Raw genomic sequence first — 20,229 nt, 5'->3', positions numbered from 1 at the left:
TGCTCTAGAGCCTGCGAGCCACAACTACTGAGGCCATGTGCCACAACTACTGAAGCCCGGGCACCTAGAGCCTGTGCTCCGCAACAAGAGAAGCCACCTCGGGACTTCCCTGGTGGCGCAGTGGTTAAGAATCTGCCTGCCAATGCAGGGGACACAGGTTCGATCCATGGTCCGGGAAGATTCCACATGCCGTGGAGCAACTAAGCCTGTGTGCCACAACTACTGAGCCTGCGTGCCACAAATACTGACGCCTGTGTGCCGCAACAAGAGAAGCCACTGCAATGAGAAGCCCGTGCACCACAACGAAGAGCAGTCCCTGCTTGACGTAACTAGAGAAAGCCCGCACGCAGCAACGAAGACCCAATGCAACCAGAGGGGAAAAAAAAAAAGTGTCGGGGAGGGCATGGAGAAAAGGGAACCTTTGTGCACTACTGGTGAGAAGGTAAAATGGTGTGGCCACTAGGCAAAGTGGCATTTTTCCTCAAAAAATGAAAAATAGGACAACCATATGATCCAATAATCCCACTTCTGTGTATATATCCAAAGAAAATGAAAACAGGGACTTCCCTGGTGGTCCAGCAGTTAAGACTCCGTGCTCCCAACGCGGGGGCCCAGGTTTGATCCCTGGTCAGGGAACTAGATCCCACAACTAAAGATCCCACATGCTGCAACTAAAAAATCCTGCATGCGGCAACTAAAAGATCCCACACGCTGCAAAGAAGATCCTGCATGCCACAACTAAGACCTGGCACAGCCAAATAAATTAAAAAAAAGAAAATGAAAACAGAATCTTGAAGAGGCATTTGAACTCCATATACACTTGTTCACTGCAGCATTATTCACAATACCTAGGATATGCAAACAACCTAAGTGTCCATCAACAGATAAATGGATAAAGAAGATATGGTATATATGTACAATGGAATATTATTCAGCCATGAGAAACAAGGAAATCCTGCTGTGTTATTTATGGTAAGTGAAATAAACCAGACAAAGAAAGACAAACACTTCACATGGTATCATCAATATGTGGAATCTAAAAAAAAGTCACCCTCAGAAACTGAGAGTAGAAAAGTAGTTGCCAGGGGCTGAGTGGTGGGGGAATGGGGAGAGGTTGGTAAAAGGGTGTAAACTTCCGGCTAAAACATAAGGTCTGAGGATCTAATATTACATGGTGACTACAGTTGGTAATATACTATTGTATAGTTGAAATATGCTAAGAGAGAACAACTTAAATGTTCTCTCACACACACAGAAGATAAATATGTGAGGTCATGGACATGTCAATTAACTAGATGGGGAAATCCTTTCACCATGTATAGGTTTATTAAGTCTCTACAATGTATACTTTAAATATCTTACAATCTTATATGTCAATTATACTTCAATAAAGCTGAAATAAATATAGAATAAATTATAAAAAAAGAACCTGTGTCTAGAACATATAAAAAAACTCTTGTAACTGAATAATAAGACAGGCAACCCAATTACAAAACAGGCAAAGACTTGAATAGACGTTTCATGAAATAAGATATACAAATGAGCTAAAAATTACATGAAAAAATGCTCAACACGAGTACTCAGGGAAATGAAAACTGAAATCACAAAGAGATACCACTTACTGACTGAAATAGCTACGATCAAAAAGACTGACAAGGATGTGGGAAAAGGGAGACCCTTGTCCACTGCTGATGCGACTGTAAAATGGTACAACCACTTTGGAAGACAGTCTGGCAGCTTCTTAAAATGTTAAATGTAAACTTACCATATGACCCAGCAATTTCACTCCTGAGTATGTACCCAAGAGAAATAAAAACATATGCTCATCCAAAACTTGTACACAAACGTTTATTAGCAACATTTAGTTTAATAGGTCAAAAGTGGAAATAACCCCAAAATCTACTGACTGGTGAATGACTTAAAATGTGGTTAATCCATATAATGGAATACTACGAAATCTCTTTTTGATGTTTTTATCCCGGTTTAACTTTTTTTTTTTTTTTTTTTTTTTTTGCGGTACACGGGCCTCTCACTGTTGTGGCCTCTCCCGTTGCGGAGCACAGGCTCCGGATGCGCAGTCTCAGCGGCCATGGCTCACGGGCCCAGCCGCTCTGCGGCATGTGGGATCCTCACGGACCGGGGCACGAACCCATGTCCCCTGCATCAGCAGGCGGACTCTCAACCATTGCGCCACCTGGGAAGCCCCCGGTTTAACTTTTATAATAATTTTCCGTTGACAATTCAACATGTTCTATCTTTTGAAATATTCTCTTCTATTTTGTCAGTGGTTACAAAACATTTATTATTATTTAGTCTTTCAGGGTATACATCTTTTCTTCCCGACTAGTTTATAAACCTTAGGAGTCCGGTTTTGTCCAGATAACATTATCACATATTAATCACTGTATTTTGGGAAAAAAACCTCCACCTTTCACCCTATAATTATCACCCTCTGCTTTTTTGGCCATTTTTATGGGAGAGGGAGCAAATAATAAAGCATAAAATTCATTCTAGTTTGGAAAGTGCTTATGAGCAATCAGACCCAGCAGTTTCAGCCCCAATACAAACTAGATAAGGAAGCTGGGAAGAAGGCGAGAGAATCTACAGAGAAGGCAAGAAAGTCTGATGCAGAGGCTTGGCTTTGCAGGAAAGTCCTGAGCAAGCACAGTGTGGGATGTAGGAGATCACAGAAGTGGTGGATACTGGCAATGCCCAGGCCTTTCCTGGGCCTTCCCAGGGCTGAGGGGAGAGAATAAAGGTCGTTTCTTGGGTTGCCTGGGCAGCCTCAAGGAAGGACCCCACGCAGCCAATAGCTTCCCATAGGCTGATACTGTGAGAAGTGAGGAGCCCAAAGCTGTCTGTCCATCACAGAGGAGTTAGAGCCTTGGTGAGCTCAGGTGTGGACCTTGGATGCTGGGGGAGTCTACGAACTCAGATGCCTCAGCCACCGAATGGAGGATGCTGCCCACGAGAACCAGGCCTGGCCAACAAGCAAAGGACATGATGGCTTCAGCACAGGTCAACTTGGAGCTATGGACACCCCTCCACTGAGGCCACAGCACCCAGCAAAAGGCCCCAAGGTGCAGCACTCATTTTGGGTGCAGGAAAGGGGATAAGAATCCCTGAAATGACTGGCTTCAGAGTTTTCCTAGAAATGCCCAGACTAAGTGCCCATCTCAGAAAGTGAGCGCTCAAGAGGGAAATTAAGGCCACTTAAATAATTTTTTTTTCCTAAGTATGTGGCCTGTGAAATTCAAATTCACTTCGCTGTATGACAGTTATCTGGACAGTTATGCTGTCCAACCTAGTATTAAACATGTGGCAAGTACTCAGTAAATCTCGGTGAGACTGGAGCCAGGCATCACCACCCAAGGACTGAGTGTCACAGTTGTTAAGACCGGAGATGAACAAATAGGTTGCTTTTTAAGAACATGAAGCTGAACCTCTGCAAATATTTTAACAGGAAAATGATGACGGGGAATGAGGTAAGAGGGATTGACAGGGGTAGACAGCCACATGTGGCTAAATCTCTAGGATCAGGAAATGAAAGCTACTGCCCACCATCAGCTTGAAAATAATCAGGCCCCCTTCCTGGGATCACTGCCCAGGACATGCCTTCTGAGGAAGATAGAAACCAGACTCGTGACATTGCCTTTGTTCAGAGCAGTAGAAAGAGAAAAGCTCAGACCGCTGGGAAGGCATAATTTTCCCCATGGATCTCAAACTTCAGCCCTTGGCTTTAGGATCATGTTGGATTAAAGCAATGCTAGGACGGAGCTGTCAGGAACCCTATGCGCATTCTGGGTCCAGCAGAGCAATGCCGGTTTGGCATCCTTGTGGGGCAGTAAATCCCAAAGGCCCCGGGAGAGGCACAAGTCATAGGTAATCGATATGCAGGTACTTCAGCCAGGCTCGAAGCTGAGGGATCCGGAGTGAGGTTGATCTGGAATGAGGCATATGTTGGTGCAACAGAGGTCAACTGACTCTGCTCCTGGGCGGTTTCGACAACAACCATCTACTGAAAGGCCTGCACTCTCTCACCTTCAGGCCTCTACTAGCTGTTCTCTCTGCCGGGAGCGCTACCCCTCTGTGGTGTCTGACCAGCTGGTCTTCCAGCTGTCTGCTTCACTGTCACCTCCCTCAGAACCCTGTGCAGCAGTAATCTCACCCCTCAAATTTATCTTCCTTACCATTGTGCTTACCACATGCAAAGGCTTAATAAATATTTGTTAAATGACAATGAGGTGTATCAAGTTTCTGACCCTTTCTCTTCTGTAATGGAAAGCGGGAACGTAGCCAGAGCGGGCAATGATCTCCGGGGAGGACTAAATCTATCGTCATCAATAAAGCTTTATGTGAAATACTTTAACTAGGTAACTAACTGTGGCGGGCAGACCTCTGAGGAGGCCTCCAGTGGCACCCTCCCTCCCTGCAGTCACCTCTGGTGTTATCCCCTCCCCTTGAACGTGGGCTGGGTGTAGTGACTGCTTCTGATCAATCAGGCCAATGGGATGTCACTTCTGAGATCAGCTGATAAAAGACCATGACTTCTGTCTTGCCCACACATACCCTCTCCCACTCTTGCCCCTGCTCATGCTAAGGGAGCCAGCTGCCGTCTTATGAGCTGCCCTGTGGAGAGGCCCACCTGGCAAGGAACTGAGGATGCCTTCCAGCCATCAGCCGGCATTGAACTGTGGCCCTCAATTCAACTACCCACGAGGAATCCTGCCTACAACGACGTGATCTGTTGAGGCTTGAGGTGACTGTAACCGTGTGAGAAACCCTGACCCTCAGCTTGTGAGGACCCAGCTAAACAGCGCCTGGACTCCTGACCCACAGAAGCTGTGAGTTAAACTTGTTCTCCTAAGCCATTAAGTTTCGGGGTAAGTTGTTATGCAGCCATAGGTAACTCACGTGCTGAGCTTGAGTTTTTTCTTTCTGCATTATTAGATCAGTCCCATCTGAAGAGCGTTTGACTGAGAGGGAGCAGGAGGGAGAATTTTGGGATGAGACCAGGCCCAGAGGCCTGCACGAGACGCCGAAGACCTTGGAAAGAGGACCGTGGATGAGAAGAGAAGCAAGCATGGAGAATCAAGAAAAATTTTTCCGGATCTGAGAATGTGCCTAAGTCCCTCAGTGCATTAGCCTGTCCTGAGGCTGAAAGTTTCAACCGCTTTACTTTGTAATGAGTAAATGGCAGGGCCTGGAGACAATTCTCTGCTGCAAATCCAATGACTCAGAAGAGGAGGGGCCGCCACAGGCGCCAAGAGGGGATCTTGCTCTGGCCACAGGCCCGGGTGAACGCTAAGGAGGCGGTGAGGTTCCGTGGGAGGGGCGCACCCTTAAAGTCCGGAGACCTGGGGTTTTCTTTCGACTGTACAGGACGTGCATTTTAATTCTTCTGGAGTTCAGTCTTCTCATTTACAAACTGAGCGGCATCGAACTAGATGACCTGGGAAGCATTTTTCAGATATAAAATGCTATGATTCTACGACCTTCACCAAGTTACCTCATCTCAGAAATGCCGAGTGATCAAGGCTTTGCTTCGGTCATAACCACTCTGTCAGTGAAGGATCCCCCTCTGAGGGCTCTCAGCGGCCACCTCAGGGTCACATAAGGCATGTTCTACTCCTAACTCTCCTTTCTCACGAGCGGAGTCCACACCGGAGATGCTGCCTGTTCAGGTCTCCTGCACTCGCAGCTGGTGGGGAGGTGCAGGTAGCAGACTGCTGTATGCAGAGGACGGGCTGTCTCCAGGAAGACAGTTGGAAATAAGGTCCTCCTCATTACATAAGCACAGACTGGAGCGTCTGGAGCACACACGGCTGAAGGCAGTGCTGCAGTGCGCACGGCAGCTCTCCTGGCTCGCCGACAAGTCACCTATAACCCGGTTAGAGACCGCTCATCCTCTGCCCACCTGATAGGTCTGTGCCGGATGGACGCACTGAAGTCGGCGCAGGTGAAGCACTGCACCGAGCGACTGCACCTTGTCGCAAAGGCACAGATGGGTTGTACGTTCAGAGAGGCAGGCCCTCCCCATGGAGACTGCTGAGCAACTCCACTCAGAGCAAACGCATCTAGAATAAGCAGCACAGTCAGAGGCTAGGGGGAGCATCACTGCTGGAACCCAGAGATCATGCGGAACCTGAGACTCACACAGAAATCAGCAAAGGTGGAGGGACTAGGGGGGTGGGGATAAGCTGTCCAACGAGGGTCCAAAAGAATCGCGTGCCTCTGGGTTTCAGCTGCCAGAAGAGGGGCGGCGAGCCTAGAGAAGCTGGGGGAGCTTCACAACACGCTCCTTGGTGTTTTAAAGTTTCCTGAAGCAGGACAGTGGGACCTTGTTGAAATACAACTTATTACAAAGGCCTGAACACAGCAAAGGCCAGTCACGTGTCTAACCAACAACTAAACACAATAAATGCCCTGTAACTCAGGTTCTCTGAGGACAGAGGTCCCTTGTAGTTGGAAACAATTCTGCTGGAAAGACAGAGCTAGAGAAATGTTACAATCTGAGAGGCTCTCTCCTCTGCTGGCCCTTCACTGCTTCTAAATCAGCAAAGATTCTGAGAACCTGAGAAAGCTATGTATCGTGTTCCAAGGAAAGAGTTCAGAGGTTATGCTTGTAATGTCAGAGGGTTCGTGACCCCAGGAAAACAGCCTCTGTTTTAGTCCAACATTCATTACTGTATCTGAGGAGATGGAGGCCTAGAGAAGCCACAAGGTCACAAATAAATTAGTAGCAAGGCTAAGATGGGTACCTGCGTCTTCCAGTGGCCTTAAACTGCTGGAAGGACCCTAAGCACTTTGGGATCCCAAGTCTCTGCGGTCAGAAGGGACAAGGGTCAGGTGAGACTTCTCACCGCCGAGGCCAACCATGATTTTTGATAGCAACATAATTTCCAACACGAGTGAGAAATGTGAGAAGGGAGAATGCGGTGATTCCGACTTAGTCTTTTGTTTGAGCGCAAGTCTAATATTGGAGCCAAAACAGGTACAGAGAACGCCAGAGAAGGTGACTTGAGGACACTGTGAGTGGAGATGGGGACTCACATGCTGTGGCAGAGAGCGTGGCCGTGCCGGGGCAGAGGTGCTGTCTGCAGTAGGAAAATGACGGATATACAGTCCTGGGCTGTGCTCAGCCAGCCCCAGCAGGGCGCCTGGCACACAGTAGGGGCTCCATAAATACTATTTCCTTCCCTTCTTTTTCCTGATGGAACAGGTATGAATTTTTTTTTTACCTCCTTGATTATCGTCAGGTAATCAAACCCAGGGAGGCTTATGGCAAAAAGCCTGATTTTGAGAGTTAATGCCCTCGCCAGAGCACTATTAACGGCATCCCCTCCACACACACACCCAACGAAAACTCTGAGCTAAGCGGTTATCATGGTAACAGAAGGAGACACTTGAGTCTCCATTTTTCTCTCTCTGATTCATGGACACCTGCCAGGTAGCAGATGGCCTGTGTGGACAATTACCTTCATTTTCCTGCAATGTATTTAAATTAAACAAACTGGCCTCTTTGCTGCCGATTTTCAGAGGCCCGTTCGGAAAAACAACAACAAAAAAACCCCCAGAAAAACAATGTTGGGAGAAAGGAACTACAAGTCTGAAATTTAGATGAGGCAACCGTGAACATACAGAGAACTGGGATGTATACAGAATGGACTTTGTACATTTTTTTTCGTCAACAAAAGGTAAAAAAAACAAAAAAAAAACCCCACAGACTATTTTGAGCTGCTGCAGGTGGTGGCTCTGCTAGGAAAATGCAGCTGTCTCATCAAATGTGGAAGTAAAAGGAGAGAGAGAGGATTATCTGACGCTGTACTGTCTGTCCTGCTGCAAGATTTGAAAATAATTGCCTAACATGACAAGAGTTAAGACTGCTGGGAGTTAGGCCCAGGGGTGGAAGTGAGCACACAAGGAGAACAGGGGTGGAGGAGATGAAAAAGGCAGTCACGTGGCAGTGAGCAAAGCAGCAGCCGCGGTTCCCTCTGGGGCGAATTAGAAACAGGTAAAGAACACGCCTGGAGACCTTCCCCTCTCCCCAAAGTGTCCACCGCTGAGGTAAAGGGTGGTGCAGCTTTTAAGGATGAACTTGGCTTCTAAACACCCAAGAGAAGGGCCAAACAGTTCTATGATGTCTCTCTTCTCTCACCACCGTTAATACACATTTATCTATCGTGTGTGTCTGCTGGAAGGAGAGGGGCCACCAAAAAGTCTGCCTTGAGGTCCCTCCTCAGAGGGCTGACACCTGTTCCCACATCACTTCAGGAAACTCAGGGCTTACCCATGACCTGTCACTGCCTGCGGTGGCTCTCAGGTGTCACTCCCTGTGGGGTTACTGCTATGGACAGCAATGGCAGGACTGCTGGGTGTTTTGTGATCACACTGTTGGCAACGGGGAGGTGGTTATGGTTCTCATTCTCCATGATTCTGCCCCTTTTCAAGCCAAACTGAATTATATAGAAGACAAAGCTTACCCGAGCCTGAAAGAGCTGGGGGGCAAGATGTCTAGTTATCTTTCTCAGTGGAAGGAGCAAAGTGTATTAAGTTCCTAAGACTGTCTCAGAAGAACAACCTCTTAAAACTCACCATAAACCCGAAGATCAAAAGAAAGCTGAAATTTAAACTTTTAGATAGGGAAGCTCATAAATTCCAAGACTAGAATTACCCTCTTTCTGTTTGTTTCTCCTAGTTTGCCCAGCTCTGTTTGAAAATGGTATCCCATTAGTTCTCATTGCAGGATTTCAAAGCTAGTTCTCAGCAAAATGATCAGGGGCCTCACTGAGGGAAAAATCCCTATAAAATGAATACCAAACACTCAGACTGCATGTTAGAAACCAAAGGAGGACAGGATTCCAGGAGAGCATGGTCCTTAATTCAGACATGAATTCAACGATGGGGCAGGCAGTCTGAACCTATCAATGATATTTTAAAGTTCAATGAGTCAGACTTAAATGCTGCTTATGGGTAAGTAAGTAAAACTTGTATGATGAGGTGTGGCACCTGATCCAGCACTACCCCTCTTTGTTGAGGCCCTGTTCTATATAATAAGGTGGTTAGAGTCCAGGCTTTGCAGTCAGATGGACCTAGTTTGGATTCCAGCTCTGCCATTTATTAGCTGTGTGACCTGAGGCAACTTACTTGACCTCTCTGAGGCTCAGGTTCTTCACATGTAAAGTGGAGATAAGAATATCTTCATGGGTTGGTGAGGATGTACATAAAGTGCTTCACATGCTGGCTCAATGGGGTAGTACCTGCCATGATTCCACTTTGAAAGGTGCAAAGTAGGGGTATGAAGGGGCAAGGTCTCCACTCTCAGCAGGCTCACAGCCTCCTAGGCAGTTCGGCATGTATGCAGCTAGCACACAAAGGAGGATGAAATCCGTACCGTAGCAGAGGTACAAAGGAAAAGGGGCACAGAGGCGAGAGAGTTTAACTCTGACCTTCTGGAACAGGGTAAGGTTTCACAGAAGAGGTGGCATCTGAGAGCGTCTTGAGGGGTATAATTTCAATAGGCAGAAGTGGCTCGGGGAGGGCAATCCAGGTGAGGAAAGGGCATGAACAGAGGCACCATGAGAAAGGAAGCTGTATGTGTGTGTTGCAGGGCAGGGGAGGAGCATGTGGGGACACTAGTATGCAGGGAGCACAGAAGATATATGGTGGGAAAGAGAAGTGTGGGCCACAATCAACCAGAGCCTTAAGTAAATGGTCATCAAGTTTATTTACTAGGCGATAGATGGGCAAACTATAGCCCGTGGCCAAATCCAGCTTGCCACCTGCTTTTTTACAGTCTGTGAGCTAAGAATGGTTTTTACATTTTTAAATGGTTTTATTTTAAATGGTTATATAAGTCCTTACATAATATCTCTGATTTGGTTCACAAAGCCTAAAATGCTCACTACCTAACCCTTTAAGGAAAAGCTTGCTGACCCCTGCTATAGGCAATGGCAGAGGGAGCCCGTGAAGACTTCCGAGGACAGAGTGGTGTGGTCAATCTGGTCTGATTTAGGAATCTGGCTCCAGGGCAAAGTGAAGGAGGGACTGAGAAACAGGAGGCAGGAGAGAGGGAGACCAGGTGACAGATGACGGAGGCTGGAATGGAGAATGGTGATAGGAATTGGGAGAAGAGAGACACAAGCAAGCTTTTGGAGAAAAAGTTGACTAGACTGTGACAACTGAGTGGGGAGAGTAGGGGACTGGAAGAGAGCATGTATGTAGGGAGTGCTGGCAATGATGTTAACAGAAGCAGGACATATGGACAAAGGGGTGATTTGTGGGGGAAGGTGACTGGAAATCTTTTACCATCCATCCCATATCTAAACCTCAGAATAAGGGATGCTGAGAATGCCTCAAGGGTTCAGACTGGTCTCACAGAGAAAGGTTCTCTGATCCTACTTCCCTGACCAGGGATCCAACCAGTGCCCCCTGCAGTGGAAGTGCAAAGTCCTAACCATTGGACCACCAGGGAATTCCTGAGCAGCGGTTCTTCACTGGGGATAATTTTACCCGCTAGGAACCTGGTGTGGGTGTCGGTGTGGGTGTGGTGCTCCCCCTGGAATTTAGTAGGTAGAGATCAAGGATGCTGCTTGACATGCTGCAATGCATAGAATACCCCCCCCGCCCCAACCCACCAAAAAAAAAAAAGTCATCTGGCCCCAAATGTCCATAGTGCTGAGGATGAAAACCTGGCTGAGGGTGACAGAGTTACGAGGTCCTAAAGTCGGTGGCCTGTCCAGGGCTTCTTGTCCCAGGTGGTGAGCTGCTGCAGAAGGAAAGACAGGCCACCAGTAGCCTCAGCTCAGGTTAGAAACTTCAAGGGGCCAAGAATAAACTCTGATAATCTTCTGCACATTTGGGAGATGTCCTGGGGACAGCTACAGGCCTGAGAGTCTCCTAGATTCTCTCTTGGTTTCCTGAGGTCTGAGCTGCTTAAATACAGGAGCTGAAATTTGAAATGTGAAAGCAGTGAATAAACAGTGAATGTCATATATATTAATTAGAATACATAATAATAAAAGCACGGAAGGATTTACGGTTAGACAGCTTTGTAGAGCAGTAGTGAGTTGGCACGGATTCTTATTAAAGGTACCTGTCTAGCTGCAGGTAATTGTCTTTCTGCATTGCCTCTAATTTTATTTTTTTTAATTTATTTATTTAATTATTTATTTATTTATTTATTTTGGCTGCGTTGGGTCTTTTGTTGCTGCGCACGGGCTTTCTCTAGTTGTGGTGAGTGGGGGCTACTCTTCATTGCAGTGCGCGGGCTTCTCACCGCGACGGCTCCTCTTGTTGTGGAGCACGGGCTCTAGGCACGCAGGCTTCAGTAGTTGTGGCATGTGGGCTCAGTAGCTGTGGCACACGGGCTTAGTTGCTCCCCGGCATGTGGGATCTTCCCAGACCAGGGCTTGAACTCGTGTCCCCTGCATTGGCAGGCGGATTCTTTTTTCTTTTTTTTGTGGTACGCGGGCCTCTCACTGTTGTGGCCTTTCCCGTTGCGGAGCACAGGCTCCGGACGCGCAGGCTCAGCGGCCATGGCTCACGGGCCTAGCCGCTCTATGGCACGTGGGATCTTCCCGGACCGGGGCACGAACCTGTGTCCCTGCATCGGCAGGCGGACTCTCAACCACTGCGCCACCGGGGAAGCCCGGCAGGCGGATTCTTAATCACTGTGCCACCAGGGAAGCCCCATTGCCTCTAATTTTCTAAAACATGCTTCTATATTTCTTTCTTCTCTCCTCTCTCTTTTTTTTTAAAGCACTGGGCATCTATACTGCAGCTCCAAATGGGAGTAATTCTACTTGCCAAATTATGATTAGCAGCAAATGGAGAAGAGTGCAAAGGAGTCTATCATATCCTTTATAATATGCTTCTTTGGCTGAAATTAAGCAGATGTTCACTTCAGTTAAGGACTCTAGGCCAGGAAGCTCCCTATCTTGGCACTGCTGTTAATTTGGAACATCAGAACCAGCCTTAGGTCAGCTATAAAACCCTAGAGATTGGCATGGCATCAGGACTCGAGGAAATGCCTACAGGTGCTCTCCAAGTGGAGGGTCACAGATCCAATCTCATGCCAAGCGAGGATGCTGTGTGAGGTCTCAAAGAGAGAGAGTGGGAGGCATGGCCCAGAGTCCTAGAGAGGAGCCAAAAGAGAGGGCGTCATGGGGGCAGCTCATGTTTTCTTAGGGTGCTTTCTTTTGTCTGGAAAAGTGGGAGGTAGATGGTTGGCATGAATAAACCCTGGGGAAGGAGTTGCTTAGAAAACCCAGACAAGGAATCGAGGGCCAGAGGATTTCAAAGTCACAAAAGGAAACATCAGTCAAATGAGCCCAGTTGGATTTCTGCAGACCCTTCTTGGTTCACAGCCTTTCCCCAATATATCGATTGGTATCAGTGATGAAAGTATCAAAGAACTGTGGATTGGAAATTTATAGATGAGAAAACTGAGGTCTGTAAAGGTTATATACATGGTGAGATAGAAAAGAAATGAGGATTTGTCAACAAGGTGCCATGAGTCAGAACAATCTATTCACACGTAACCCAATAAGGCAGACCGAAGATATAACTCCTTCCTCCGTTGAGGTGAAACCAATGGTGGTGGGGGTGAGGAGGCTGGACAAGACAAAATCAATTTTTCAGAGCTGTCTACACTGTGCCATACTGAAAATTTCCTTCCCAAGGTTGCTGATAACTTCCTTATTGTCAAATCCTTGTCTTATTGCCTTATTAACTTTCTCCTTGAAACTTTCCGGTTTTTCATGAGAACCCACAATCCTACCCTCCTACCTCCTCTTTCTTCATTTTGTCCACTATGCGTTTTCCCTACGGCCCATGTTTATCGTTTCAACACTAATTTTATGTTGAAGACTTCCAAATCTCCATTGCTAGCCCTGTTTCCCCTCTAACTTTCCAGCTGCCTATCCCTAAATATCTAAAGACCAGATACAGACCTTGACTGCCTGCCTATTCTATGTAACTCGGTATGTTCAAAATCAGATCAAAGTCCCCTTTCTATAACCCACATCATCTCCCCAGTTTCGTTTTTTCAGTCAATTTCCCAGGTTCCTGGGCTCAAAACCTAGAAGTCATCTTCTTTTCTGCTGATGCTTTGCTGAGACCCAGACTGTAGTATTCTGGGGGGAGATACTGTGTCCTAGGAATTCATATTCCTCTAGTGGAAGGTGACTATCTCCAGCTTGGTGTGTGGAGACTTTTTCCCAGAGACCCTGGTGTATATTTTTCATATGTTGTATGCATTCTGGTCAGAAGAGGAAAAGACATAAATATAGTACAGGGGGAAATAAACAAGCAGGTAAGGCAATCTCTCAGCTCGTGATTGATGAGTGATGAAAAACATTGGGGGTGCTGCAAAGACCCAAAAGCTATTTCCTCTATATTGTCAGACTATACACTCCCTCTAGGTGTTCAAGGAGTTTTGGGGGAGTGAAATGCAAGTTCCTATTTTTCAATATTGCTATGACATTTCCTCTTTTGGAGAAAACAAACAACCCCCCCCCCCAACAAGCTACCACGTCTCTATAGTGAGTACACGGGCCAAGACTGATGAATGAGCATACTTTGTAGACTTTCATGAGGCCATCTATGGGCAGCCGGAGTCCATGTATGCAGACTAGGGCTGGGCCAGGCGAGGCTAAAGGTTTGGGGGCATAGTCACAGAGTACAGCACATTGATCTTTGTTTACCAAAATCCACTGGTGCAGCTTGCAAACTTGGGAGGGCAGCAGTGGTGCCTAAGCCTTCAGATATCACTGACCTGGCCTCTGTTTCTGTATACAGGGCATTAGGCCATCCATGAAATAAGGATCATACTATTTGACGGTGGGATTTGTGCAGGATTTCTCTTTTGATCCTCCAAAAGGCCAAGCTCACCCACTGCTCACTTCAACATATGTAGTAAGACATTGCTGAAGACATAAATAGCAATCCTTTGCTTTTCAGGAAGCAGTAGACTCAGGCTTCTATTTCAGAGTATGGTGGGACCAAGGAATCCAGAAAATTTTAGGGCAGCATGTGAATCGCTTCCCAATGGGATTGTGTCCAAAGGTTAAGTGAACCAAAAGGGAACCTGACCCAGGAACACATCAAGGGGTTTACCAGTAATCTCTTTAATGGACAAAGAGGAGGTTTTTATTTGTTGTTGTGTAGGTTGTTTTTTTTTAAGTACTTTCTCTCAAACTTACAAAGTTAACATTCATTAGGTTCATCGTGGAGGCCTCATGGGTCAACCTGGCTAACTAAATGTTGAGTGCCCTTCCTCTGAGGCATATTAGGTGAAGCCACGGTCACAGATGGGGGTTTCTGACAGCCAGCCCACACCATGCTTTCTTTGGTTGAGTTGTGGTGGGGTGTTTGTCCAGTTCTGGAAATCAGAAAGGGCGTGGGGCAAGATCCACTTGATATCCCAACTGGCTGAAGTAGAAAGAGAGATCCCAACTGTGGCCATGTTCTCTTAGTGGAATCCCAAGATTCCTCCAATTACATAATTTTCAGAGTACCACCTATATTACCCTCTGGACCACCACCCTACGAACCTGGATCAAGGCCACCCCTGCGGGAGCCCCCTATCCTTATTCATCACTGTCTACAGTTATAGTCTTTAACTCTGATGTTGATCTGTATATGAAAAGTAATGATCTTTTTTTTGACCGGCCGTGCGGCATGTGGGATATTAGTTCCCCGACCAGGGATCAAACCCGTGCCCTCTGCAGTGAAAGCCCAGAGTCTTAACCACTGGACCGCCAGGGAAGCTCCAAAAAGTAATGATCTTCTAATAGGAGGAACCGGAGGAATGTTTAAAGAAGTACATCCCTCATGAATAAACTGAAACCTTGCCTTGGACAGCTCATTTTAGTTTGTGTCAGCAATCCAACAGTGAAATTTTATGGTATGTTGAGTCTGTGGGAAAAATGGAGCCCTAAGGTGTCCCTAGAATAAATTTGTACATTGCAATCCCTCCAGACTAGGACTGGGATATTGTCTGACCTTGAGGGAGTAGCCCACAGCTCAACAGTAAACACCACTGCCAGCAGGGTCCTCACCAGTCTGTTGTGACTTTAGTGTACCCCTCTGTACACATTTCTGGTTGTGGGCATTGGGCTCTTACTGAGAAGTGCTCAAAATATTTTCAAATGATACAAATAACTATAGATATCCTGCATTTTGTAGATTATCTGTTTTTAAAAAAAGAGGATGATTTTACTCTACATAACATCTTTTCTTTAGACAGAAATAATAATAGAGTTAGTAATAATACTAATATATTAGCTTGGTCTTCCTATTCTTTTGGTAACACTGAAATTTGTTTTTCTGATTCTTTTTATAAAGGACATTTCTAACCATCGTTTAGTCTCTTGAATAGATCTACCTATTATACGGGAGTACCTTGAGCAAAATTATTGCCTTAGGTACTCGAACCAGTTATGTCCCTTACAATGAATAAACTTATGAATTCACACTGCTTTTAAGTTAAAATCTTATAAATCTGGTTAATAGCAGTTTTCATTCAGCCGCTATTTATTATCTGCCATGTGGCAGGCACTGGGCTAGCAGCAAGGGGATGCAGTAGTAAAAAAGGCAGACAAGGTCTTTTAATTACAGTCTGACGATTATCATGGGCCTGATTAACCCTGACTCAACCGATACAATCTAATTCCTGAGCCTGTTAAACTGTAGGGTATGTCATGGGTCGAACAGTCACTCAGTGAAGTCTTATCTGAAACAGCCAGGCAGTTCTGCCCTTAATTATAAACCTTGGAGCTGAGAAAAGAGAAGGGGAAGGAGGGAGGGGGGGAGAAAGGGAAGACAGAAGAATTATCAGCTGAGGTACTAATGTCACTAAAGCACTGGAAAAGTGGCTGAGGTTGAAGGTAGAACCACAGCCCCACAAGTCACAGTTAAAGTCACAGTTATTACCCATTTCCCTCCAATTTCCCCAATGCCAAAATAATCCCTGAAAGGGAATGAGGAAGGCAAACTGCATAAAAAGTTCTCTGTAATGGATTTACAGAGCCAGTCTGGGGAAGATGTCTAGTAAATTCTTCATTTAAAAAGTCCTACAATTATTTTATGACTCGTATAGGGTAATACATTTTGATAGGGAAGAAATTAAGCTATACCAGCCAGAATCTGGGAGGAAGAAAGGGTTACGACGTAGCTCTGTGGTAAATACCTTTTGGTGCCTCACTCGGTAATGATATAGATTAAAGCAGACGCTTGAGTTCTAAAGCTCTATAGTCTTTCCAGCTGTACATGTTAAAAATGTTGAACTATGCAAAGCCATTCAGTTCACATTTGAGCCTCACTGCTGAGCCTTAGGTGGGTACAGTTTAAACCTGTGATGTGGACACAGGAAATTTCTACCTATATGCACAGAGCAGAATGTCTTACCTCACCATAGTGGGGAAACATGAGGGAAAAACAATTTGTACAAATTCATGCTCTGGACGGTCCCCTGGGACAGTGAGGACTAGAACATGAGCTCAGGACCTCGGCCACCGAGAACTCCCAACACACACACACAAGCCACCGAGAACTCCCAACACACACAAGCCACCGAGAACTCCCAACACATACACACAAGTGGCTCATTAGTGGCAGGCTTCAGTGATCTGGGTCTAGCTTCTCATTTTGCCAACCTCAAGGGGAAGATGATCTCACATGCAATCAAAGGTCACTGCAATGAACATGTTGTTATTTATTCCCCTGTCTGCACAAGATCAGCTTTAAATTGACCTGAAATAATACGACAGCAGTGATAATCTCTGGTTTTTGGAGTACACAGTAATCCGTAAAAGTTTTAAAAAATGAAGTGTCTCTTGGAAGCCCTTACTGCTGCCATTAACATAAATATCCATAATGTTTGCCCTCCTCTGAAAGGTGTTCTCAGGTGGGGTGTGGGTGTGCCCGATTACATGCTTTGCTCTGAGCTGGCCCATTCAGCGAGGGATCATGAGATGCTAGTCTGGGTGGACTGCTGGAGGAAGGTCCCAGCAAGTGGTTTACCTGTAAAGCACATCTCTGGGGCGCAGAGGGATGAATAAAAGGAGGGGAATGCTGGTGCCAGAAACTACAGGTCAGGTGATACCCTGATCTGCAGGAAGGGTGTGGTCACAGCAAGGGGATGAGGCTGTCAGGGAAAGGAGGGGAGAAGGGAACAGGAAGAACAGATATTTTCTTTCCCTCCCTCCAACACAATCTCACTCATCCTCTTGTTTGTGGCAGGCATTACCAGCACTTGCTTCTCTACTTCTTCTAAGCAAACTGGAGGATTATACTTCCCTGCCTCCATTGAAGTTAAGTGTGGTCATGTGCCTTGCTTTGGCCAATGAAATGGAGTGGAAGTGATGTGTGTCACTTCCTGGCAGAAGCATTTAATGGCTGGGCTTGACTTTCCATCCTGGTTTTCTCCTGCTTTGCCCATGTGAATGTACCTATTGATACAAAAGTGCCATAAGATCAAAGTAATAAATTATGTGTGAATGAGGAAAAAACAAAACCAAATAAAGCACAGACAAAAATAAAATTTTGTTACATTGAGATGTACGGGTTGTCAGCCTACCCTGACATCATGCTCTGTCTTCTTTCCCTCTTCCTGACAGTCTCCTCTCCTCTTCTCTTGCCTCCTCCCCTCCTTACCCATCTCTTCCTTCCTTTCCTCTCCCTTTTACCCTATGACTCCATTGCTTTCCTACCTGGAAATAATAGTAAATATAATGTTTTATATTCCTATTCTTAATCTGAAACATGGATACATTTGTTTCTTGAAATAAGAAATGAGTACACTTTTTGAATTACACAGCTCACATTTCTTTCTTTAAAGAGAAGCCCTGAGGTAAATTAAAAATCAGCTTTAGTTTGTGTGAAAAATGTATGCTTTGAAAACCTTACTATATGATATAAACATATAGTCTTATCATTGTGGATAAGCCCTCAACTGATTTTCCTGTGTGGGTTAGTGGCTGTCAGGGAAAATAAAAACAAACATAAACTTTCCCTAAACACCTTGCAGCTCAGAAAAACCAGAGCTCCCTCTGGAGTGGGCTTTGAACAGGAAATCACTTACAGCATGATCAGTCACTTAGTTTTCATTGGTAACTTTGTTAAGAAGGCTACTGGAGCTGGAACTCCAGAAGACTGTTCAAGACTAAAGGACATCTAAAGTTATCAAAAGAACTACTCATTTTCATGCACAGTCATTCATGACATCGTATTTAACCCTGAGGTCACTCCCACCACCCTGAAAATTGTTTCAAGCAATTAAAGTCAGCCTAATCATGAAGCAGCAGAGAATGTAAGTGCAGGAAAATGTAACTGTAGCCTGGCTAGTCATGCATATTTAAATAAACACAACAGATGTGTACTTTGAAAACAAATTCAACAAGCTCTGGTTTCAAATAGGAACATGCTCTACTAGGTAAACATGATGTGGCCTTTTAGGCCATTTTACAACACCACGGAGAGAACTGCTAAGGGTTTTACACATAACCAATTCCGCAGAGATGATCTTGGTACAGGGAGGAGAGGAGAAAGTATGTAACAGTTATATGAGGCAAAGGAGAACATGCAAAAGAAGCAAGAGCCAGGTGGGGAATTCTGAAGTTCACTTACTGCCTGTTTTTGCTCCTCCTCCTAGAGGTGGTGAAGACGAAAAAAGGCAGAGGGGAAAAAGGAGAGAAGTTAATGCCCATCACCACAAACAACCGGAAAAAAATGACAGAAAAGGGCAAACCAGGCCAGGCCCATGGGTTCAGAGAGCCCACCGTCAGAGCGCCATCAGTTGCACAGAGCAGATGGCAAGCCTCTGCCCCATCCAGTTCTTTAAATGCTAACTTCTAGAGTTAGAAGGAAAGAACCTTATAAACCCTCTAGTCCAACTTCCCCTTTTATACACGAAAAAGCCCTAGAGAGCCTGACTTGCCCAAGGTTATATCACTATTTAGGGTAAAATGAAAGAAGCAGCTCAACCATGACTCAAAAGCTCCGTGATCACTCTGTTTCACGATTCACAATATCCACATGTGTTAGGTACGTTTCTCTAAGTCAGTGGTTCTCAAAGTGCAGAACATAGAGAGACCAGGAGCAGCAGCATCTGGAAACTTGTCAGAGATGCATGCTTTGCCCCGTCTCCCCCTAGACCAATGGAATCAAAACTCTTGGGGTGGGGGCAGCGCTGTTTCATGAAACTTTCAGTGGATTCTGAATCCTGCTGGTTTGAGAACCACCGCTCTTAAGAACTTCCTAGAAAATGGAAATTCCATCTGACTACAGATTCTCTTATTTAGTCCCCTGTCTTCCACTTTTGGAGCCTTTGGCTGCTGTGTGGTTCTTTTCAAGGATGCACATACATCCCCTTCCCCCTATAAACTGGAACTGTTTCAAGGCCCTAAGAGGCTTTTCAAAAAGAATTCTTGACCTTGGTGTCTCATTAGTTGAACAAAGGTTCGTTTAATGCTCCCTATGCATGAAGCACTGGAGACATGAAGGTAAGATATGGTCTCTGTCTTTCAGAGCCTTACAGTGACGGTGCTCAGAGCAGGCCCTTGCTAGCTCTCAGCATGCACCTCTAGACATTGAAGAAGGAAGCACGATGAAGATGAGATAAACACTTCCGAGCTCCTCTCTCCTCAGTCTTGTGCTTCTCAGTTACTCTGTCTTTTAATGGGTCTCTTTGTTTCCTTTTTCTGTGCCTCATCATGGGCAACTGTGGTCAGGACGCCTCTGCTCTTTGCCCCAAATACACAGATCTAAAATCTGTTGCAATGGTTCTATTTAAATTGGATCCATCCGTGCAGACTGCCTTTACTAAACATGTGTGTAGGAAGTCCTGGGAATGGATGAGTGCTTCTCAGTCTGCAGATCTGGGTGCAATGGAGAGAATGATTTCAGTAAAGCCAAGGAATTACAAAAGGGAGAGGGAAAGTAAGAATTTGGAGAAAGTCATTTTATTCCCGCAAGGGAGAGACATGCACTAGAAATTAAATGGGCACCAAGAAATCTCTTGAGGAGACTCCCAACTCAGCAACAGAAGATGTTCTTCATTATCAAAAGCAGCTGCTAGATGCTTGGCCAAACCTAATATCACAGGCACCCAGGCAAAGAGGGCCCTGAGCGTTCGCTGAGTTAGCCTGCAGGAGTGAGCGTCTTTTAGCTTTTGCGTCCGGTATGCATGGCTCCAGTTAGAAGGGGTTAGAGTTTTACAGTTGGGAA

General features: G+C 45.7%; 1 protein-coding gene across 7 annotated transcripts in view; it reads right to left on the bottom strand.

The window, feature by feature from the left end:
- Positions 1 to 20,229, bottom strand: part of DTNB (dystrobrevin beta) — a 243,097-nt gene that overhangs the window by 13,392 nt on the left and 209,476 nt on the right. The gene's annotated exons all lie outside the window — the stretch shown is intronic.

This window comes from Monodon monoceros, unplaced genomic scaffold (assembly GCF_005190385.1).
Source record: "Monodon monoceros isolate NGI ecotype Baffin Bay Population unplaced genomic scaffold, NGI_Narwhal_1 Super_Scaffold_19, whole genome shotgun sequence".
Lineage (NCBI taxonomy): Eukaryota > Metazoa > Chordata > Mammalia > Artiodactyla > Monodontidae > Monodon > Monodon monoceros.
The sequence above is the reverse complement of the archived record's forward strand: the minus strand, read 5'-3'. Positions and strand labels throughout refer to the sequence as shown.